The sequence below is a fragment of the Schistocerca serialis genome, chromosome 2 (assembly GCF_023864345.2).
Source record: "Schistocerca serialis cubense isolate TAMUIC-IGC-003099 chromosome 2, iqSchSeri2.2, whole genome shotgun sequence".
In the NCBI taxonomy this organism is placed as follows: Eukaryota; Metazoa; Arthropoda; class Insecta; order Orthoptera; family Acrididae; genus Schistocerca; species Schistocerca serialis.
Genome location: NC_064639.1, coordinates 516924565 through 516948843, shown reverse-complemented (window position 1 = coordinate 516948843; position 24279 = coordinate 516924565). Strand labels below are relative to the sequence as shown.

Below are 24279 nucleotides of genomic sequence, written 5' to 3'. Positions count from 1 at the left end.
CAACTGCATGGTCTACCACAGCATGCCACCTCCTTGATACAAATTCTCATTCACGCCTCAGCCCTCTTGGTATTTCCCCTAAACTTGCACAGCATTACAGAGGCTCGCCAACTGTATTGGAATAGCACCTAAGCATCAAATGAAATGGGGAATCTTGTCACTTGATCTGATCACTTCAGTCTGCATACATACACTGAAGAGCCAAAGAAACTGGTACACCTGCCTAATATCATGTATGAACCCCCATGAGCACGCAAAAAAGTGATGCAATACGACATGGCATCGACTTGACTAATGTCTGAAGTAGTGCTGGGGGGAACTGACACCATGAATCCTGCAGGGCCATCCATAAATCTGTAAGACTACGAGGGGGTCTAGATCTCTTCTGAACAGAACGTTGCAAGGCATCCAGATATGCTCAATAATGTTCATATGTGCGGAGTTTGGTAGCTGACAGAAGTGTTTAAACTCAGAAGAGTGTTCCTGGAGCCACTCTGTAGCAATTCTGGACCTGTGGGGGTGCTGCATTCTCCTGCTGGGATTGCCCAAGTCTTTCTGAATACACAATGGACATGAATGGATGCAAGTGATCAGACAGGATTCTTACATATGTGCTATCTGTCAGAGACATATTTAGATGTATCAGGGGTTCCATATCACTCCAACTGCACATGCCCCACGCCACTACTGAGCCTCCACCAGCTTGAGCAATCTCCTGTTGACATGCAGGGTCCATGGGTTCATGAGGTTATCTCCATACCCGTACACGTCCATCCAATTGTACAATTTGAAATGAAACTCTCACAACCAGGCAACATGTTTCCAGTCATCAATAGTCCAACGTCTGTGTTGATGGGCCCAGGCAAGCCAAAAGCTTTGTGCTGTGCAGTCATCAAGGGCACAAGTGGGCCTGTGACTCCGAAAGCCCGAATCGATGATGTTTCTTTGAATGGTTCACACACTGACACTTGCTGATGGCCCAGAACTGAAATCTGCAGCAATCTGCTGAAGGGTTGCACTTCTAGGTCTTTTTCCAGCCACAGTGATGTCAGAATTTGATATTTTACCATATTCCGGATATTCATGGTACACTTGTGAAATTGTTGTATGGGAAAATCCCCACTTCATTGCTACCTTGAAGATGCTGTGTCCCATCATTCGTGCGCAGACAACATTCAAACTCACTTAAATTTTGATATACTGCCATTGTAGCAGCAGTAACCAATCTAACAACTGCGCTAGACACATGCCATCTTACATAGGTGTTGCTGACCGCGGCACCATATTTTGCCTGTTTACACATCTCTGCATTTGAGTATGTATGTCTATGCCAGTTTCTGTGAGACTTGAAGAGATCTCTAGAACCATAAAGGTTCATTTGACTGAAGCATCTATGCCTGGATTTCAGGCAGGATCCCCCATTTTGTTTGATGCTGGGGTGCCATTCCAATGCAGTTGGAGAGCCTCTGCAATGTTGTTTGAGTTTCTGGAGAATATCAAGTGGACTGTGGTGTGAATTCAGATCAAGGAGGGAGGTGAGCTACGGTAGTACGTACAATTGTGCAAAGCCAATGTGGCAGGGTGGCACAATGGTTAGCATGTCTCCCTATTGCACAGGAGATCCATATATGAATCCTGTCTTTTGTACAAATTTTCATTCACCACTTCAGCCTGCACATATACATCACAAATGTTCTGAAAGTGCCAGAAATTATATAGAAAGAAGTTTTATTAAGTGATTCGTGTATTGCACTTATATCATCATGAAGAGCTTACAATCCTGTTGCCTATAATTGTCAGCTGCCCACAAGCTTCCTACTCTATGAGTCTCGTATACTTCTATATGAGCACTCCTCTAAGTTCCCATATGACCTTATACCTAGCAGAATGTTACCACTTTCCTTTGCTTCTGTAACTGGTAGAGGGTGTCACTGAAATTACAGAAATTTCTCTCTGTTTCTTACAAGTGCTGCATGGACTCACTTGCAGTTCAGTACACATATCCAGAATCCAAACAGGAAGTGACTGACAATTCTTTTTTTTTCTGAAACCCACACAAGAAAGCTGTTGATCATCACTGAAGAGTATTTTCTCATACAGATGCTAGGAAAAAACTGTCTACATGGAGCTCTTCCCATGACCTATTTTTTTACTTTCATTAAATGTTTGCTGACCCCCTGGTAATTGCTATTCAAAAAGCTTTTAGATTTTTAATGTTTCTAAATGTTGACCATTATAAAGCCATCAAATTGCATTTAATGGCTGAGTGACATGTCACCCACAGCTAGAGATGGGGTGGCTCTTACAGTCCACATAACACTCACCGTGGACACCTATCACGAACTGCTCTTTCTAAAAGGTGTAACCAGACTGGGGAGTTGTCCCTCAAGTGGACACACCTAACACTGACTGAGTGACCGAGCAACACCTGTGAGTGGGCATGGGAAAGGTGAAAGATCTTCTCAGAAGGGGGACCAAATGCTGAACTGAGGACATCACTTGGGCTATATTTACTACATCAATTTCTTCCTACAGCATGAGACTGGAGTTCTCTGCAGCTGCAGTAGATGATTGGAGAGCCTCAGAGACAGCAATCATATTACTGTCTGTTAAAATGCAGGTTATAACTGCATATCAACTAACTTCTCCCCATTCATCTGAATATACAACAGTCCTTTAAAATGTGACTTACTGAAATCTGTATGACACAAATATGTGGTAAACTGAAATCTGTACATCACAAACACTGAACACTGGAGGGTCCTCTTGCCTATAATGTCTACTGTATGCAGGAAGCAATCATATGACTGTGTCCTACCTGTTCATGTGTTACGTCCTCATCTCAGTTGAATGTTTAGGAGTGAGCCACTACTGAACAATGGGTTTTACTACCTTATTACCAGTCAATTCTAGCCCATTTTCTTTTTGCTGACGCTCAACTTCATGCCTTAGTAGTGAGGAGACAGTGCAAAAGGGAACAGCATGCTGAACCACAGAATTTTCAATGCATGCTTTCTTAGTTGCTAGGAGGGAGTCAGTGGAAGTTGCAACCAATGAGAAGTGAGTGCAACAAGAGGTTGTGAGTTAGTGTTGAATAGGGGGAACTGCGTTCACAAACGCTGAAGTATTGAAACCGGTTTGTCAAAGTCAGTTAAGAACTTGCATTTAGGTTACAGGACAGTGAAGACATGTTAAACTTAGTTTTCTGGGCCACATGTAGCCGCATGTGTGTACAACTTTGATACTTAGAAATTATGTAAATGTAGCTCAGTTATGAACTTAGCAAAATTTAGCTACCCTGGTGATAGACTGAAGCACATTTTTCATTGAACTTTAATAAAGAGTAGTTGTAGGATCGCATTTTCGCCCTTGCTTACCAATTGCAAGTACTGGTCGCAAAACCCAGTTATTTATTTGTACTGCAAAATATGAGTGTTTTGATTAATATACAATTTTATTTAAAATTAAGCTCTGGTTGTCATGTAATAGTTCTTCCAAATCATTAAAACTATAATTGAATAATTTTATGCAGGCAATATTCTGCTGGAAACTTTAAAAAATGCATGGGTGGGCCACAGAGTTATGGAAAACCAGTGTGCATTTAATTTCACACCTGCAAGTTTGCAAGTAAGCACATGCTTAAAGAGGGTTTAAAGATCACAAAGTGCCAACTCTCATTACTTGAAAGGCTCTGAGGCTTTCCATGGTCGGTCAGCATTTAAACTGTAACTAATCAAAATGGCATGCTACCTCCTAAATGTTGCTATGATTTGGGAAAGTAGTAGTCAGCTGCATAGCACATCTTGCTTATAGTGAGATCCGTAAAGTCCTAGACATTATCTTGATGGAGAAAAATCCACTAATTAACTTATGGAATGCAGTTTGCTCTGCTGATTTCCCATTTTGGTAGCATCATTTTGGGGGCTGCACCATGTCATGGATGGATCAAGAGTGTAAATTTGTCTCTGGAATGAAAGTAAAAAGAAATTTTCCATTGAGCCAAAGCTGTGAGGGCTGGAGAGCAGAATGATAGAGCTATGAGTGGAAGTATACAGATTCAGAGATGACTAATCTCAATAACACGTAATTCCTGGAGGAAATACAAGATGAGCCTCACAGCATAATAAAGTTTACCATTAGCAGAAATGGTCAGGGGAATTGTATTATGAAGCTTGCAGATCTTCTTTGTCTAATATCTTCTGAAGCAATAAATACACAGAACACAAAATTATCCAGTGTGACACAACAAGCAACAGCATCAGCTTGGATGCCTGCAATCCTTGGGACTGCAAAGTGGTGGTATCTGTCCCTGGCAACACAAAGCCATCTGACCTTTGGGCCTGTCAACAGTAAATTCATCCTTGTGGTAAATGGTATAATCCCTTAAACAAATGTCAACATCCTTGAAATGCAATTTCCGCAAACACAAACACAGGAGTCCAGGTGCACCCAGAACCCATTCATGTTCCACTACAGTGTGATACTTTTCTTATTGGTAATGTTTTTCTTTGTCTTTACCCCTTTTTTTGCTTTACCCCTTTTTTCTGGTGTGTTGGAGAGTTAATAATGGTTAAAAAACCAATAGCAGGGTTTCTGATTAGCCTAAGGAAAGTTGCATTTCCACAGGTCATGCAAGAATGTCATCAAATAATCCATCAGACAGACAGTATGGCAGGGTCAACAGTTTATGCCTGTTAAGCTTTGTGAGCCTAGCATTGGGTCACCTGCCTTAAGTGTCACAAAAAACGTCATGTTGCAGTAGTCTGTCACTCAACCACACAGAACACAGCATCAGAAAACATGGGTATAGATATATGGGAAGTGTCATAACAGGACTGGTTCCCAATCAGAAGTCCAACAAGCCTTTTATTGAGGTTTTGGTTCTCACGCTACATAGGCACTGGTGCAGCAGTTTCTATTTATAATGAACAAACATATTTCGACCTCAGCTCTCTGCTGCTATTGCTAGTAAACAGGCACCTTTGGGAATATGGTAAACTGCAAATACCCTTGCTAGACCAATTCGAGATCGACTTTACCTACGGATCAGTGACTTGGCCCATTACCTTTATTGTTATCCACAATGGTAATTCACCAAACCTTTTAGAGTCTGATGTCCTTCAAGCCTTTCATTTTTCAGTCACGGACTCCATAAAGTTGGTACCTCCCACAGTCTTCTGTCACTCATTGGAATCTCTGTGCTCATAATTTCAGAATATCTTTGTGGAAGGCCTAAGTTGCACCACAGACTTTCAAGCCCATATAACCTTTAAGCAATCAGCTTCTCCTATATTTTTTCATACACAGATTCCTTAAACCCTATGCTCACAAGTCAAAGCAGAGCTGTACCACCTCACATCTCTTGGGACTGTGTTTCCCATTTCCTCTAGTGAATGGGCCACATCCCTTGTCATCATGATGAAGCCCTCTGGTAACTTATGACTTTGCAGTGGTTTTAAGATCACCATGAATTCAAAGTCTGTGGTCAACACATAACAATTACTATGTCCGGACAAGCTGTTCATGTGCTTAGTAGGGGTCAACACTTCTCTAAACTTGACCTTTATGAAGCGTATCACCAGTTATCCTTGAATGAGGGGTCCAGCATATCATGGTTTGTAACACTCCTTTTGGCCTGTATCAAAATTAATGGTTCATTTTGGCATGGCAAATGCCCCTACAGTTTTTCAATGCTATCTTCAACAGGTCACGTCCACTATTCTGCACTGTTTCAACTATCTGGATAACATTGTCATTAATGGACATACTATGAGTGAACACCTGCATGATCTCTAGGCTCTTTTTGAAAAACTCCAGGCTGTGAGTCTGTGTTGCAATCTGCAGTAGTCTAAGCTTTTCCAACCCTTTCATGAGTATCTGGGCCACACCATATCAGAGCAGGGCATCCAACTCCTGGCAAGTATGGCCGTTATGGACCTGTCGAATCCCTCGTTATTGTACGAGCTGCAGGTTTTCCTGGATAAAACTGCTTTTCCCCCACATTCATTCTCGGACATTCATCACTACATGTCCTCTCTACCTTATTTGCAAGGCTGCTTCCTTTATTCAGTCTCCAATGTGTGACCTGGCCTTCTCCGCACTAAAGGACCATCTCAGGTCAGCACAATGTGTAGCTACTTTTGATCTCAACAAACCACTGGTTTTGGCTCGGAAGCTCACAGTATAGTATGTTGCAGTCTTCACCCATCACAATGCAGATGGCTCAGAGCAGCCATGGGCATTTGCATCCTAAACTTACAACCCAGCACAGCTCCACTATTCTCAGGTCGAGGCGAGAGCTCCAGTCACCAAATTCCATGCTTTCTTGTATGGCACCAAATTTCATCTCATTATGGACTACAAGCCATTAGTTTCATTATTTAGTCCATCCACTCGGGTCCCTGATAAGATGGCCCACAGGCTGCAGCAGTGGGCCTTTTTCCTCTCCAAATACAACTTTGACACTAATTTTCACTCCACTGGGCACCATGATTATGCAGATGCCTTATTCTGATTGCCCACTGGCCTGAAACCCAAGTTTGAGCAAAAGAAGCTTGTATGTTTTCATACGGATACTGTCTCCTGCGAAGCAGTACACAAGTTTCCGATCACTAGTACCTTGCTTGCCAAGTCCACAGCATCTGATCCCATCTTCAAGCAGGTCGTCCACCTTGTCCGGCAGGGTTGGTCATCTCATCCTCTGGGCCGCACTTCTGATCAGCTTCGTAACTACTTGTGCCATTGTCTCTCCATCTTAGATGGGGTCCTCCTCCTCACCATTGGCAACTCCCAGGGCGGTTATTCCTGGGAGTTTGTGGTGGCATGTCTTACAACTGTTACATGAGAGTCGTTGGGGTGTTCCACAGTCTTGGCTCATAGCCATGTGTAATGGCCCGGCATTGACTGGGAGCTGGAGTATTTGGTTGCTGCATGTCCCCAATGCACTAGTAAACAGGTGGCTCACAATACTTAGTTCTTCCCATAGCCTCCAGCAGCCCAGCACAGGGAACGCATCCATGTGGATTTTGCACGTCTATTTCGGAAAGTGTTTTGGCTGACTCCTTGTTACATTTTCACATTTTCCATACATGGTCTGGTGCTCCTCTGGCACTACTGAAGCTACTACTTACGTGCTCTCAAAAATTTTTTGTGGAAGGTCTCCCAGTTACTCTCATTTCTAACAACGGACCTCAGTTCTTATCTCAGGCATTTTGTGATTTCTATATGAAGTCGGGCATTCACCATGTTTGGCCCCTCCCCCTTTTATCCCCAGTCTAATGGAGAGGCCGAGCACATGGTTTGTACCTCTAAGTCGCAGATGAAAAAGTATCTGCAAGACTTTCCGCACCAAGGAGGCATTACAGTTTGTGTGTGTGTGTGTGTGTGTGTGTGTGTGCATGCGTGTGTGTGTGTGTGTGTGTGTGTGTGTGTGTGTGTGTGTGTGTGTGTGTGTGTGTGTGCGCGTGCGTGTGTGCGTGCGTGTGCGTGTGTGCGTGCATGCGTGCGTGTGCGTGTGTGCGTGCGTGTGCGTGTGCGTGTAGCCTACCAGACCATTCCTATTGGTTCCCTGGCCCTGCCAATCTTCTCAAAAAGCACCAGCTGTAGACGCTGCTCCTTCTCCTTCATCACGGTTCTTGCCCACTGTTGTGTTTCACATACCACTTTTCCCCACCTGGGATGGCAATCTGAGTGTGTGATTTTGGTCAGCACCCCAACAGTTACCAGCAATGATCATGCGTCAGAATGGCTGCTAAGCTTACACGCTCCGAGACTGGAGTCCAGCATCGTCAAAATCCACTCCGAGTCCAGGCAGGCACCAAACCCCCCCCCCCCCCCCCTCCCCCCAATCCCAGCCACACCACTGCCTTCGCTGGTGCCCCAATTGCTAGTTGCTGCCTAGCCGCTGGTGTTCAAGCCTCCTCCGCTGTCTGTGTCAGCACCTCTGCACAATGAGTCTGCACCTTCACAGTCACTAGCAGCAGCTCTGGTGCCCCTCCGGCCAGTGGACATGCTGCTTACTGGTTCGATGTCTCCCATGTCACCTCAGCCTGCAGCAGAGTCATCTCCACCTTCCACACCACCACCAAACATCACCATGGATTTCAGCTTGGACTAATCATCTCTGGTGCTGTCATCTCGTGCTCCGACAAGGGGGTGTCAGGGCAGCTCGGCACTCCTAAGCCCATATTCTTAGGTCTCTGGCGAGTGGGAGTTGCTCTCCCCTCTAGCCTCCGGGGCTTCCATGGAGTGGACACGATTTTTACATTACTGTCATCCACAACATGTCCAGGGAATCAGTGATGCTCCACTCCCATGATGGATGGGTGTAGTGACACACATGGATTTCACCCAAATCTGGGTGCACAGTTGTATGGTGCGCGACAAAAGTTTGAAGACACTAGCTACGGTAGAGGCCTCCATTTTATGCACCAGCCCCTCTGAAATGCCAGTCAACAGCTTATGTAGTTTGGCCTGGCCAGCCTTGCTCTCAGCCATGTGTTGACATTCGGCCTACATGTATCAGACTAGTTATGCAGGCACTTCATGTCAAGTGTCTTCTTGCACAAATATTCTAGAAATAATAAAGTGTTGTGTCTGTTATTATCTGTGTGTTCTTGTGGTGAGAACACAAACAAATAAAAGACAATCCCCCAGATTTCACGACAGGTTATGGACCCAGTGATGATGGAGATCAGAGTAAGTACAAAAAGTGTGAATTTATGATTTTAGAAAGACTACGCTTTTCCTGTGAGAAGACTGGTGTATCATGTGTCAAATATGGCTTCGTCAGCAAAAGATGTAGCATCAACCAGTGCAACGAAACTGAAAGATGCTACACGTTTCTTATTATGGGATCTGGAAATAACTGTGACGTTCATGGCAAAGGGCCTTGGTTGGTTGGTTCGTTGGTTGGTTGGTTTAAAAGAGGGGGGAAGGAACCAAACTGCTAGGTCATCAGTCCCTTGATCCCAATAAAACAATGCCACAAGGGTGAGAATAAAACAATGAAGACTGACAACACAAAATGGAGGGAAAGAACAAACCACAAGAACGACGGAAGGGCAACAAACACTTAAATGGAAAATGGGAGAAGAAAACCACAGAAACGTGAGAAACAGGTAGAAGTGATTAAAACGCCAAAACAGATTACTATGGCTGGCTGACCATGAGAATAAAAAGGAGAAAGGGGGGCAGGGGGGAGGAGACGGTAATTCGGATGCACAGGAGAACTACGAACACATGCAATGTAACTGGCGAGCAGTCGTGCACATCTGACCTGCAATGGAGGGACGCCAGTCTCCACAAGGACACTGTTCACCGGACTCATTCTAAAAGCTTCCATCACTAGGCGAACGCCACAGTGGTGCACTGGGTAGAGTGAACGCAATGCTGAGGACGCCACCGAACCATAAACCAGACTCCCATAGTCAAGGTGGGATTGAACAAGAGCTCTGCATAGCTGCAGCAGCATAGAGTGAACTGCACCCCAGTTGGTGTTGCTCAGGCAGCAGAGGGTATTGAGGTGCTGCCAGCACTTCCACGGAAGCTGACAAAGGTGAGAAAGCCAAGTCAATTGGGTGTCAAAAACCAGTCCTAAAAATCAATATGTCTCCACTACAGTGAGGGGATCATCAGTAAGGTAAAGTTCTTGTTCCGGATGAACGGTACAATGCCAACAGAAGTGCACGACACACGACTTAGCGGCTGAAAACTGGAAGCCATGGGCCAGAGCCCATGACTGCGCCTTGTGGGTGGCTCCCTGTAGGTGCCACTCAGCAACATCAGTACTGGTGGAGCAGTACGAAATTCATAAGTCATCTGCATACAGAGAGGGTGAGACGGATGGCCCTAAAATGGCTGCTAGACCGTTAATGGCCACTAAAAACAGAGAGAGACTCAATACAGAGGCCTTGTGGAACCCCTTTCTCCTGGATATGGGGGGAGGGGGGGCAGGGGGGTTGGTTGGTTGGTTTGGGGAAGGAGACCAGACAGCGTGGTCATCGGTCTCATCAGATTAGGGAAGGACAGGGAAGGAAGTCGGCCGTGCCCTTTGAAAGGAACCATCCCGGCATTTGCCTGGAGCGATTTAGGGAAATCACGGAAAACCTAAATCAGGATGGCCGGACGCGGGATGGGCAGGGGGGGGAGGGGACTTTGGGACTATGAGAGACACCAACTAGGGCACACAAAGTAAGAAGAGACAAGAAATTCTGGATAAAAATTGGGAACGGGCCTCTTACAATGTGGCAAGGATATGATGTCGTGAGGTGGTGTCATACTCTTTTCGTAAATCAAATAAGATGGCAACAAGGTGTTTGCTTCCGGAAAATGCTGTTTGTATGTCAGACTCGAGGAACACAAGATTATCAGTGGTAGAGTGCCCCTGGCGGAAGCCCTCCTGACATGGAGCGAGTAGGCCAAGTGACTCCAGGACCCAACCCAACCACCAACACACCATACATTCCAGCAGCTTACAAAGAATGTTGGTGAGGCTGATGGACCGATAGCTACCCACACCAAGTGGGTTTTTGCTGTGTTTGAGCATTGGTAAGACGGTGCTCTCCTGCCACTGCGTTGGAAAGACGCCATCGCACCAGATCCAGTTGAAGATCACGAGGAGATGTCGCTTGTTGCAGGCGAGAGATGTTTAATCATCTGACTGGTGGAGCCGAATGGGCCCAGGAGCTGTGTCGGGGCAATGTGCAAGGGCACTGTGGAGCTCCCACTCTGTAAATGGGGTGTTATAGGGTTCACTGTGGCACGTAGTGAATGAGAGGACTTTCCTTTCCATCCACCATTTGAGAGTGTGAAAGGCCCAGTAATTCTCCAATGCAGAAGTGCGAGCGTAGTGCTCAGCAAAGTGCTTGGCAATCACATTTGTGTCAGCAGATAGCATGCCATTTACATTAACACCGGGTATACCTGTTGGGGTCTGGTACCCAAAAACTCGTTTGATCCTTGCCCAGAATTGGGAAGATGACATATGACACACAATGGTCGACACTTACCTCTCCCAACACTCCTGTTTCCACCTTTTGATAAGCTTGCCAACATGGGCATGGAGCCATTTAAACACTATGAGGTGATCCAGGGAAGGGTTCCACTTATGCCTCTGTAAAGCTTGCCAACACTCCTTAATTGCCTCAGTGACTCGCAACGACCACCAAGGGACTGTCTTTGGCCGGGGCACCCTATAGAATGAGGGATTGTGTTTTCTGCTGCAGTAACAATGGTTGTAGTTACCTGCTCAACCACCACATCGATGTTACCATGTGGGAGAGATTCAATGGTGACGGCAGAGGTGAAGGCTTCCCAGTCTAGGTTGTCACGTGCTCTCCAGTGGATAGATGGGAGAAGGCCAGGACTGCAAACCGAGATCAATGGCTGAATATGTGCCATGTGCCACACTGAAATGTGTAGCGGCCCCAGTATTTAAGAGGCAGAGGTCGAGTTGTGACAGTAACTTTTTGACATCTCTGCCTCGCCCAGTAAGAACTGTGCCACTCCACACGGGATTATGAGCATTAAAATCTCCCAAAAGTAGGAAAGGTTGAGGGAGTTAATCAATCAGTGCAGACAATGCGTTCAGGGGTACTGCACTATCTGGAAGAAGATATACGTTAAGGACAGTTATTTCCTGTGTCATTGTTACCCTAGCAGCCACAGCTTCAAGAGGGGTTTGAAGGGGCAGAGGTTCACTGCATACTGAGTTCAGGACATAGATGCAAACTCCACATGACACAGTTCCCGTAATATCCCTTACAGCCATGGAGCGCAGGGTTCCGCATTGCTGGGAACCAGGTTTCCTGGAGGGCAATGCAGGAAGCAGGTGTAAAGCTTAATAGTTGCCATAGCTCAGCCAGGTGGTGGAAAAAACCGCCGCACTTCCACTGGAGGATGACATAGTGAGGCTGGAAAGGCACGAAGTGAGCAAGGAGGCAGGTTATGCCTCAGAGTCACCTGCTGCCTCCGACTGAGTATTTGTAGCAATTTCTATGGTGGATGAGGCATCAGTGAGATCCAGGTCCACAGGGGATGCTAAGATCTCCTCTGCATCCTCAGATGCAGAACTGATAGGGAGTGGTGGTGTTGGGGCCACCAGAGGGTCGTGTTTCTTAGCAGACTACTACTAAGTTTGCTTGCTCTCTCGCTTCTCCTTAGGAGCTTGCTGGGAAGATTTCTCTGAAGCAGCTTCAAACATGGATGAAGGTTGGTTGGTTTGGGGGATTAAAGGGACCAGACTGCTATGGTCATCGGTCCCTTTTTCCAAAGACAAAGAACACCCACAGAGAAGAAAAACAAGGAACAGAAGAGATCACAGACGATACAGAACAAGAGATACTGAGACAAAGACAAGACAAAACAAACTAAAACCACACAGAGCGTGACGGTGGTTGGCCGACCATAGACATAAAAAAGGAAAGGCCAACCACTTAGAAACACATTAAAAAATCAGTGTAAAACCATAGGCCAAAGGCCAGAGTCAACACAAAACAATAAAATAAAACAGAAACACTCAGAGTAAATGATAAAATCCCCCTGCCCGAATAAAACGTAAAACTAAGTCAGCCATAGTGGAGTCGTCTGTTAAAAGGGCAGGGAGCGTAGCAGGCAGCGCAAATGTCTGCCTGACCACAGCTAAAAGGGGGCAGGCCAGCAAAATGTGGGCCACTGTCAAAGCTGCCCCACAGCGACATAGAGGAGGGTCCTCCCGGCGCAGTAAATAACTGTGTGTCAGCCGGGAGTGGCCAATGCGGAGCCGGCAAAGAACTACTGAGTCCCTGCGAGTGGCTCGCAGGGATGACCGCCACACAGCCGTCGTCTCCTTGACAGCACGGAGTTTATTGCGCATTGGCAGTTCGCGCCATTCATCGTCCCATAGCGCCAAGATTTTGCGGCGGAAGACTGCCCGCAAATCAGTCTCTGGGAGGCCAAGGTCCAGAGATGGCTTGCTGGTGGCCTCTTTCGCCAGGCGGTCAACATTTTCGTTACCCGGGATACCGACATGACCGGGGGTCCACACAAAGACCACAGAGCGGCCGCAACAGGCAAGAGTATGCAGCGACTCGTGGATAGCCATCACCAGACGAGAACGAGAGAAACACTGGTCGAGAGCTCGTAAACCGCTCAGGGAATCGCTACAGATAACGAAGGACTCACCTGAGCAGGAGCGGATATACTCTAGGGCACGAAAGATGGCGACCAGTTCAGCAGTGTAAACGCTGCAGCCATCCGGCAAGGAACGTTGTTCGGAAAGGTCCCCTAGAGTGAGCGCATATCCGACATGACCAGCAACCATCGAACCGTCAGTGTAAACAACACCAGAGCCCTGATACGTGGCCAGGATGGAATAAAAGCGGCGGCGGAAGGCCTCTGGAGAGACTGAGTCCTTAGGGCCCTGTGCCAAGTCGAGCCGAAGGCTAGGGCGACGAACACACCATGGGGGTGTATGCAAAGTAGCCCGGAAAGGAGGTGGAACAGTGAAACCCTGGAGCCCAGAGAGAAGCTCTTGGACGCGGACCGCTATTGTACAACCAGACCGGGGCCGACGTTCTGGCATACGGACGACCGACCGCGGGAACAGGAGGCGATAGTTTGGATGCCCGGGCGAGCTTAGAACATGGGCAGCATAAGCGGCCAGCAAACGTTGGCGTTGGAACCGCAGTGGAGGTACACCGGCCTTCACTAGTACGCTGTCCACAGGGCTGGTGCGGAAGGCACCAGTGGCAAGGCGTATCCCGCTGTGGAGAATCGGGTCCAGCACCCGTAACGCAGATGGGGATGCTGAGCCATAAGCCAGGCTCCCATAATCCAGACGGGACTGGATTAACGCCTGGTAGAGCCGCAACAGTGTAGAGCGGTCGGCGCCCCAGCGGGTGTTGCTCAAGCATCTCAGAGCGTTTAGATGCCGCCAACACGTCTGTTTCAGCTGCCGGATATGAGGCAGCCAAGTCAACCGGGCATCGAAAACCACCCCCAAAAACCTGTGGGTCTCCACCACAGCAAGGAGTTCGTCGGCAAGATAAAGCCGCGGCTCAGGATGGACTGTTCGGCGCCGGCAGAAATGCATAACGCAGGTCTTGGCTGCCGAAAACTGAAACCCATGCGCTACAGCCCAAGACTGCGCCTTACGGATAGCACCCTGTAGCTGACGTTCAACAGCTGCAATGCCAGTAGAGCTGTAATAAAGGCAGAAGTCGTCAGCATACAGGGAAGCGGAGACAGAATTTCCCACGGCCGCAGCAAGCCCGTTAATGGCTATTAAAAACAGACAGACACTTAAAACAGAGCCCTGTGGCACACCGTTCTCCTGGACGTGGGAGGAACTATACGAGGCCGCGACTTGCACGCGGAAGGTATGACACGACAGAAAATTGCGGATAAAAATCGGCAGAGGACCCCGAAGACCCCATCCATGAAGCGTAGAAAGAATGTGATGACGCCATGTCGTATCGTACGCCTTCCGCATGTCGAAAAAGACAGCGACCAGATGCTGACGGCGGGCAAAAGCAGTACGGATGGCCGACTCCAGACTCACCAGATTATCGGTGGCGGAGCGGCCTTTACGGAACCCACCCTGAGACGGAGCCAGAAGGCCCCGAGACTCCAGTACCCAATGCAAGCGCCGGCTCACCATCCGTTCAAGCAACTTACAAAGAACATTGGTGAGGCAAATGGGACGGTAGCTGTCCACCTCCAGAGGGGTCTTCCCAGGTTTCAAAACGGGGATGACAATGCCTTCCCACCATTGCGACGGAAACTCCCCCACGACCCAAAGACGGTTGTAAAGATCGAGAAGGCGCCGCTGGCAGTCCACTGAAAGGTGTTTCAGCATCTGACAGTGGATGCCATCTGGCCCAGGAGCGGTATCAGGGCAAGCAGCGAGGGCACTGCGAAATTCCCACTCACTAAATGGAGCATTGTAAGATTCTGGGTGGTTGGTGCGAAACGAAAGGCTCCGACGTTCCATCCGCTCTTTAATGGAGCGGAAGGCCTGGGGGTAATTCGCAGAAGCGGAACTCATAGCAAAATGCTCTGCTAAGCGATTTGCAATGACGTCAGAGTCAGTACAAACTGCTCCATTCAGTGAGAGCGCAGGGACGCTGACAGGTGGCCGATAGCCGTAGACGCGTCGAATCTTGGCCCAGACCTGCGATGGAGTGACATGGAGGCCAATTGTGGACACATACCGCTCCCAGCACTCCTTCTTGCCTTGGCGGATAAGGAGGCGGGCCCGTGCACGCAGCCGTTTGAAGGCGATAAGGTGGTCGAGGGAGGGGTGTCGCTTGTGACGCTGGAGCGCCCGCCGGCGATCTTTAATCGCTTCAGCGATCTCAGGCGACCACCAAGGCAGAGCCTTCCGCCGAGGGGACCCACAGGAATGGGGAATGGCAGATTCGGCGGCAGTAACGATGCCGGTGGTGACCGATTGAACCACCGCATCAATGTCATCGGTAGAGAGAGGCTCAAAAGCGGCGGTGGAGGAGAACAAGTCCCAGTCAGCCTTATTCATAGCCCATCTGCTAGGGCGCCCAGAAGAGTGGCGCTGTGGTAGTGACAAAATGATCGGAAAATGGTCACTACCACACAGGTCGTCATGCACACTCCATTGGACAGACGGTAAGAGGCTATGGCTACAGATTGAAAGGTCAATGGCGGAGTAGGTGCCATGCGCCACACTGAAGTGTGTGAAGGCACCATCATTTAACAGCGAGAGATCGAGCTGCGACAATAAATGCTCAACGATGGCGCCTCGACCTGTTGCCACTGACCCACCCCACAGAGGGTTATGAGCGTTGAAGTCGCCCAATAGCAAGAAAGGTGGCGGCAATTGGGTGACCAGTGCAGCCAGGACATGCTGCGAGACATCACCATCCGGTGGAATGTAAAGACTGCAGACGGTAACAGCCTGTGGTGTCCACACGCGTACAGCGACAGCCTCTAAAGGCGTCTGGAGAGGGACAGACTCGCTGTGCAGAGTGTGAAGGACATATATGCAGACGCCACCAGACACCCTTTCATAAGCTGCTCGGTTCTTAGAATAACCCCGATAGCCACGGAGGGCGGGGGTTCGCATCGCTGGAAACCAAGTTTCCTGGAGAGCAATGCAGAAGAAAGGGCGAAGGCTGATAAGTTGGCGGAGCTCAGCTAAATGGTGGAAGAAACCGCTGCAGTTCCACTGGAGGATGGTATTGGCCATGGCTGGGAAACGCTTAACGGGTCGGGGAAGGCAGATTACGCCGCTGGGTCACCTGCTGCCGCCAAGTGAGCACCTGTGCCAGTGCTTGCCATGGCGTCGGAGGGACTGGCGAGATCGAGGTCCTCAGCGGACGCCAGGATCTCCACCTCGTCCTCAGACACAGAGTGTGAAGGTTGCGGTGGGACAGGTGCCACCGCAATGTCAGGATGCTTGGGAGCCTTTTTCTTCAACGGCTTCGCACGCTGTGCCTTGGGAGGGTCTGGCTGGGAGGGCCCCACTGGGTCAGTCTCAGGGACGGACGACGACCGTGAAGCCCTATGACCAGCGACCAGTTGTTGCTTCAAAACTTTGCGGGTGTCCGCTTTGACACTGGGCAAAGTCTGGGAAGGGAGGGCCCCAAGTGACCCCTTCCTGGCTAGAGTAGCCGAAGAAGGCCTACGCTTCTCCGGCTGGGAAGGAGGGACGAATGTCCCCGATGGTTGGGGTGGTGTTGCTCCTGGAGGAGACGGAGCAACAGTGGGCGAAGTGCCCCCCACAACCAAGGGGGCCGGTTCATTGAGACATAGCTGAGAGGCAACAGTACGTGACGACACGGGAGAGGATCGGACTGCTTGTGCAGCAGCGGCATAGGTGGATGTCATGGGCACGGGATGTAGCCGCTCATATTTCCGCCTTGCCTCGGTGTAGGTCAGGCGGTCCAGGGTCTTATATTCCATTATCTTCCTTTCCTTCTGGAAGATCCGACAGTCCAGTGAGCAGGGGGAATGGTGTTCTCCACAGTTAACACAAATGGGAGGCGGAGCACATGGAGTATCAGGATGCGAAGGACGTCCGCAATCCCGACACGTGATGCTGGAAGTACAGCGAGATGACATGTGCCCGAACTTCCAGCATTTAAAACACCGCATCGGAGGAGGGATATATGGTTTCACATCACAACGGTAAACCATCACCTTAACCTTTTCGGGTAAGACATCACCCTCAAAGGCCAAGATGAAGGCACCGGTGGCCACCTGATTATCCCTCGGACCCCGATGGACGCGCCGGACGAAGTGAACACCTCGTCGTTCGAGGTTGGCGTGTAATTCATCGTCGGACTGCAGAAGAAGGTCCCGATGGAATATAATACCCTGGACCATGTTCAGACTCTTATGCGGCGTGATGCTAACGGAAACATCCCCCAACTTGTCACAATTGAGCAACCTCCGTGACTGGGCAGAGGATGCCGTTTTGATGAGCACAGAACCAGAGCGCATCTTGGACAAGCCCTCCACCTCCCCGAACTTGTCCTCTAAATGCTCCACAAAAAACTGGGGCTTGGTCGACATGAACGATTCTCCATCAACCCGCGTGCACACGAGGTACCGGGGTGAATATTCTCCACTGCCTTCTTTAGAAAGACGTTCCTCCCATGGAGTAGCTAGGGAGGGAAACGATCTCTGATCCAATTTCTTCCCGTTGAGGTTAGACCTCGATCGCTTAGAGACTGCTGGTGGAGGCCCACCAGCGATAGATGATGTACCACGCTTCATTGCGGGTCATCCGCCCTGATGCCACCTACTCCGACCAAGGGCCCTCCCCACGGGCGCCACCCAGCCACAGCAATAGCCACCTGGCAGGATGGCCATTGCCGGGAGTCCTGATGCCCCAGGGAGATGGGCAGCTACTCCTTGGCATACGTGGGGAGTGAACGGCGCAGGCATCAGTAGAGCGATCCCTGTGTTGTCAGGGGGCTACAACCAAGAGGGTACATGGCGACCCCACCACAACGGACTGGCTACCGTGCTGGATCTTAGGTGCAAAAATGGCCAAGGTCGTCGTCACAGTTAAAAGAAACACTGCAGAGTGCAGCGTGGTAATCGCCCAAGAGATCGAAAACGAGCGGGACACCATTGCAACGACGAGAAAGACGGCTATAGGTCTAATTGCACGAAGGATACAGTGCACCATGTAAGGTGCCCTTCCCCAATTGGCTCGCTCTTCGGAATAATTTAGATAGATGGAGGTCAAACCCGAGAGGGGACCATCACATAAGGCCGAAACGTTGGAGACTCCTTTTAGTCGCCTCTTACGACAGGCAGGAATACCGCGGGCCTATTCTAACCCCCGAACCCGCAGGGGGAAAACATGGATGAAGACTGAAGCTCTTCATCCAGCAGCTTCTGGCTCCTTGAGGCACTGGCGAGTGTCCACCATGGCATTAGTGGAGACCTTAGGAGAGAGGGCCCCAAGAGACCCGTTCCACACAAGAGGTGCCGGAGGAGACTGTTGCTTCTCCAGCATGGGGTAGGGGACCAATGTCCCCTGCATTTCGGGGGTGGGGTGGGGGGTGGGGGGGTGGGGGGTCCTCACTCCCGAAATAGGTGCTTTGGAGCAAGATTTGCCCCCTACCACCAAGGGTGCAGATGTTTTCTGGTGGCCCGGACAGCCCACTGTTCGTGCCACAGATGGAGGAACCACTGACACTTGGGACAGCGATGATGATGTAGCTGCAGCATATGTCGACGTCAACCGAATGGAGTGTAATCTTTCAAATTTACGTTTTAACCTCTGTGTAAGTCAACTGGTCCAGGGTCTTGTACTCCATGATTTTCTGCTCCTTTTGGAGTACCGGGCTGTCTGGCGAGCAGCTGATGCAAGTTGGTGGTGGTGCACATGGAGTATCTGGGTGCAGTGGACATCTGCAGTCTCGACATATGGTACTGGAAGTGCAGCAGGAAGACATGTGCCCAAACTTCCAGCTTGTAAAGCACTGCAAAGGGGGAGGGATGTATGGTTTAATGTCACAGTGGTAAACCAACACCTTGACCTTTTCAGGCAATGAATCACCCTCAAAGGCCAAGATGAAGGCACCTGTAGTAACCCTGTTGTCTTTGGGTCCTCTGTAAATGTGCCAGATGAAATGAACACCCCGCTGTTCTAAATTGGCGTGGAGTTCGTCGTCAGACTGCAAGAGGAGGTCATGATGGAAAATAATCCCCTGGACCATGTTGAGGCTTTTATGGGGAGTGACGGAAACAGGAATATCACCCAGCTTGTCACAGGCGAATAACGCTTGGGGTTGGGCTGGGGATGCTGTCTGAATCAAGACTGCGCCGTTTCGTATATTGGACAGCGCTGTCACTTCTCCAAACTTATCCTCAAGGTGTTCAACGAAAAATTGAGGCTTTTTAGGTAGAAGAGAGTCGCGATCAGTTCTGGTACAGACTAAAAACCGAGGCGAATATGGCTCCCTTCATTCTGTAGCTCTACATTCCACGGTGAAGCAAGGGAGGGAAACTATTTAGCATCATACCTGTCAACACTTATCTATCTTGCCCTTCTTAGGGACTGCTGGTGCCGTATGGTCACCAGTAAGAGATGACTTAGTCCACTTCATTGCGTATCATCTGTGCTGACGCCACCCACTCCAAGCAGGGGCTCTCCCCACGGATGCCACCCAGCCACAGCAAAGGCCAACTGGCATGATGGCTGTTGCCGGGAGTCCTGATGCCCCAGGAAGACAGGCATCTACTCCTTGGCATACCTGGGGAGTTTAAAGCTCAAGGCATCAGCAGTGCGATCCCTATGTCATCACGGGGCTACCACCAAATGGGTACATGACAGCACCACCACAACGGACTGGCTACTGTGATGGATATTGGGTGCAGAGAAATCCAATATTGTCATGGGGCAAAAGAGGACCGGAGACAATGACAGAAGATGACATACTCCAGAAAGTGTCCTCGCCCAAATAGTTGAATCGCAGGTCGAGATGCAAAGCCATGACAAGAGGTTCAGGAGATTGAATCTAAGGGCACTATGGATAACTCATGCACAACATAAGGCATCCTTCCCCATATGGCCCGCACTTCTGTAGAATTTTGAAAGCGGCAGGTCAAACCACAGAATGGGACCTGAACGAATAGGGCAAAAAGTGTGAGACACCTTTTAGTCACCTCTTACAACAGGCAGGAATACCTCTGGCCTATTCCAACCCCCGGACCTGCAGGGGGCGGCTAAGGGCCTTGGCAGATATGTTACTAGTAATAACAAGAAACCTGAAAATGAATCCAACTGGGTAAAAAAAGATTCACTTGCAAACTACTGTATTTTGAGGACCATAGATATTAATGTTAAAACACATGTCCTTACTTCTGAAACATTTAAAGAAATGTACGATACACTTACATAGATATATAGAACACAAATCACCAGGAGACTCAGTCACTTTTGACAGAAATTGAAATATGACCCCCAATAATGATTGAGTGCAAACCCTAACATTAAGACTGTATCATTTTGAGGGAGAATATTGATGAAACAGCACTGATATAAAAAATAACAACAAAGTTGCCAATGAACATAAAAATTTTGGAAGTGCTTGGGACTACTAGTAAGGAGGATAAAATGATGGAAAACCTGAAATCAAGACTTCAGTCTGAAGAAGACAAAAATGAAGAAGAAATATGTATTCCATTCAAAGAAGCAGCCTATAGGAAGACATATCAGAGTAGGAAGTTGAGACATTGGTGAACTGTTTTGGATGTGGAGGTTCATGTCACAATGTGAGTCAGTGTAAAAAGAAATGTAGTGCTACCAAGAACACAACACGTAGTTCTACATGTGGTAAATATCGTTTGGGTGAGTTGGGCGATAAGGAACTCCCTCCAAGCAAATGCTGCAAAAACACACATTGTGCAGCTGAGAAATATTACTACAAAGAGAAATATGAGAAGATGAAGAAAGTGCCAAAGACAGTTCTTCTTTCAGAGATACTTGTGACAGAAAACCAAGACAAGGCAACTGATAAAATATATACTAAGTCTGTTATACACAGTGGAAGTAATGAGCAAATGTCACATAAAAGGAAAATTATGTCAGATGTGAAGATACAAAAATTAAGATTGCAAACGGGCATTTCATGTGTTCTAATCTTGTTGGTGAATCACAAAAGGTGTTTTTGACAAATGTGTTGCATGCTGCTGAAAAAATGTATTGCCAGTAAATGCCATTGCTGAAAAATGAGGCAGTGGCAATATTTGACGTGAAAAAGGTGCAGACTATAAAAGACGGACATATCATTTTGGAATGCAAGAAATCACAAAATGCACTGCACATAAAAGCAGACTGTAAAACAAAAATGGAAGTGACTACACAAAAGAAGAAAGCTATTCAGTGGCATAAAAAGCTACGAAATCTGAATTTCAATTATCTGAAGAAAATACCAGAACTGTGTGATGGTGTTAACAAAATTGTCTCAGAAGAGGACATGCCTTGTTGTGAAACATGTATCATGGCAAAGTAAGTAAGAAAACCACTCCAAACTGTATTGGACAGAGCAATGTGATCTCTTGAGATTATTCACACTAATGTACACAAACTTATCACAATGAAAAATATTTTTAACATGTCTTTATTATTATACATATTTCTTGAAACTGTACCTTTTCCACAAAGATGAAACATGACTATATAAGGAATATGTAAGAAAAGGTGAAGATCATTTCTCACTCTGAAGACAGAGAAACATAAGTTGTGACAGAGGAGCAAAGTACAGAAGTACGTACTTCATAGAATGGAATGAAAATTAAGGTGTAGTGAGTGTTAAACAAAGTGTCTCTCAACTTAATTGTAAGACAGAATAAATCGTATTACTCTCATGAAAAAAGTAAGGGCCATGTTGTTTGATTCGAAAGTTGGAAACAAAATATGGAGCCACACAGACTTGCCTACAGCTTATCTCTTGAACAGCTCAGTCCCACTACAGCTGTCTATGTGACCCCAGCTCAAATGTGGTAAGGAAGAACAAATTTGTGAAGATTGGGCATTATTGGATCCATGGTGTTCACAAAACAATTTGGGAATTTAGGAAAAACTGAATGTAAGAGCTGAAAGAGGTGTTTCTTGCAGGGTATACAGACAATGGCTATGTCATCCTATGTCTGAAAATTATCTGAATTAAGAAATGTTGCGTTTATTCATTAATATGAAGACAAAAAGGAAAAGAAAACCAAAGAGAAGCAATAAATCTAGCTGTAGAAAACTATTTCTCAAGGAGGAGGAGGAGGAGGAGGAGGAGGAGGAGGAGGAGGAGGAGGAGGAGCCAGAAGAAGAAAGATGATTCAGAAGAAAGAAGAGAAACTCCATAAGATAAAACACACATAAGGAACCAAGACATGAAATATTTATTATGTTGATGTCATGCTTACATACAAGGAATGCATTGAACATGAAAACAAGGAAAATTGGATGAGGGCTACAAATGAAAAGAATGAGTCATTGAGGAAAAATGAAACACAGACTCTGATGAATAAAGAAACTGCTCACGGAAAGAAATAATTATGGGAAGATAGATTTCCGAGAAAAAGGATAATTGAAAGTCCAAAGCTAGACTAGTTGCAAGAGGATGTCAACAGGATCAACTAAAATTGGGTTTTAAAGGTATTTTTCGTTTTGTTTTCCCTCATATTCCTATTTGCACTTGCTGCATAAAAACATTTGATAATTATGACATCTGATGTCAGAGCAGGCTTTCTTACTGTCAGCTGATGTCCCTGAGATACAAAGCACCTGGGAAAATATGCTTGTTTAAAAAGGCACTGTATGGATTGAAACAAGCTCCTTTGCAATGGAACATGAGACTGAGCAAGTTTTGTAAGAGTGAAAACCTTATCCAACTGAAATCTGACCACTTTGTTTACAAATCAGGTACTGAGAAAAAATGTATCTTGTTGTACATGTACATTCTGTTTGGAGAACACATCTGTCAAATGAAAATTCCCTGCAAAAACTGAAGAAAAATTTTGATATAGCAATTGATAAAGAACCAACAATTTATCTGGGACTTGAAATAAAAAGAACATAACAGTATTCAATAAGAAAAATAATATGCTAAAGAAATGGTACAAACATACAGATAGGAGAAATCAAAAACTGTAACAACTCCCATTTCAACCCAAGGGGAAATTGAAGAAATCAATGCACCAAAGTCAGACTTTCCATATGATGAAGCAATAGACAGTTTATTTTATTTAGCACATAAAACAAGATTGGATATTGCATATGCAGATCAATGAGTAATCCAAATCAGACAGACAATCAAAATCTGAAGGGAACTTTAAGATACCTGAATTCAATGACTGGGAGTGGAATAATATACTCATCAGAAGAACAAGAAATAGTGGCTTCTTGTGATGGGGATTTTGCAGTTGATAGGAAAGAGATAAAAGTACAATAGGATACATATTTCTGTACAATTATTCTACAATCAGTTGGCATTGCAAGAAACGTCGTGTTGCTGCACTATCTACTACTGAAGCAGAATACATATTTGCTTCTCAATGCTGTCAAGAGATGGAAGTTTTGAAGCCTTTCATAGAAAAATTGCTGGGTAAAAACATGAAAATGGAACTTAGTGTTGATAACTAAAATCACATCAAACCTGCAAAAGAAGCAAGTACAGGGTAGTGCATGAAATGTGTTACCATTTTGTTTTTGAATATAAACTTTATTGTCTATACAATCTGAAAGGAACATATACTACAATGAAGAGCCGTCCATGGACATTTGTTCTAACTCAACACATGCTCAATATGTCCACCATTTCGTTTCCTAACTTGCTTCAAACGAACACTGAAGTTAGTGATTACCCTACGGCACAAGTCTTCCGTAATTTCACTGCAAGCTTGAAGAATAAGTCTTCTGAGCTCCATTAAATCACGTAGACGTTTTGGGAAAACTTTTTTCCTTTAGGTACCCCCAAAGAAAAAAAGTCACATGGATTGAGGTCTGGACTATTGGGGGGCCAATTTTGTCCATCATTGAAGCGACCTGGATACCTGAGTGAAATGATCCGCATGTCAAAATGCTCGTGTAAAAACTCCAACACAGTGTTTGCAGTATGTGGCCTTGCTCCATCTTGCATGAACCACTGCGCGTTGAAGGGCAAGGCAGTAGCAAGAAGCTGTGGAATTTAATGGGGCTCAGAAGACTTATTCTTCAAGTTTGCAATGAAATTACAGAAGACATGTGCCATAGGGTAATCACTAACTTCAGTGTTCGTTTGAAGGAAGTTAGGAAATGAAATGGTGGACATA

At 47.0% G+C, this 24279-nt stretch overlaps 1 protein-coding gene across 2 annotated transcripts in view; it reads right to left on the bottom strand.

Annotated features, from left to right (window-relative positions):
• Nucleotides 1-24279, bottom strand: part of LOC126457487 (plasmanylethanolamine desaturase) — a 72578-nt gene that overhangs the window by 22853 nt on the left and 25446 nt on the right. The gene's annotated exons all lie outside the window — the stretch shown is intronic.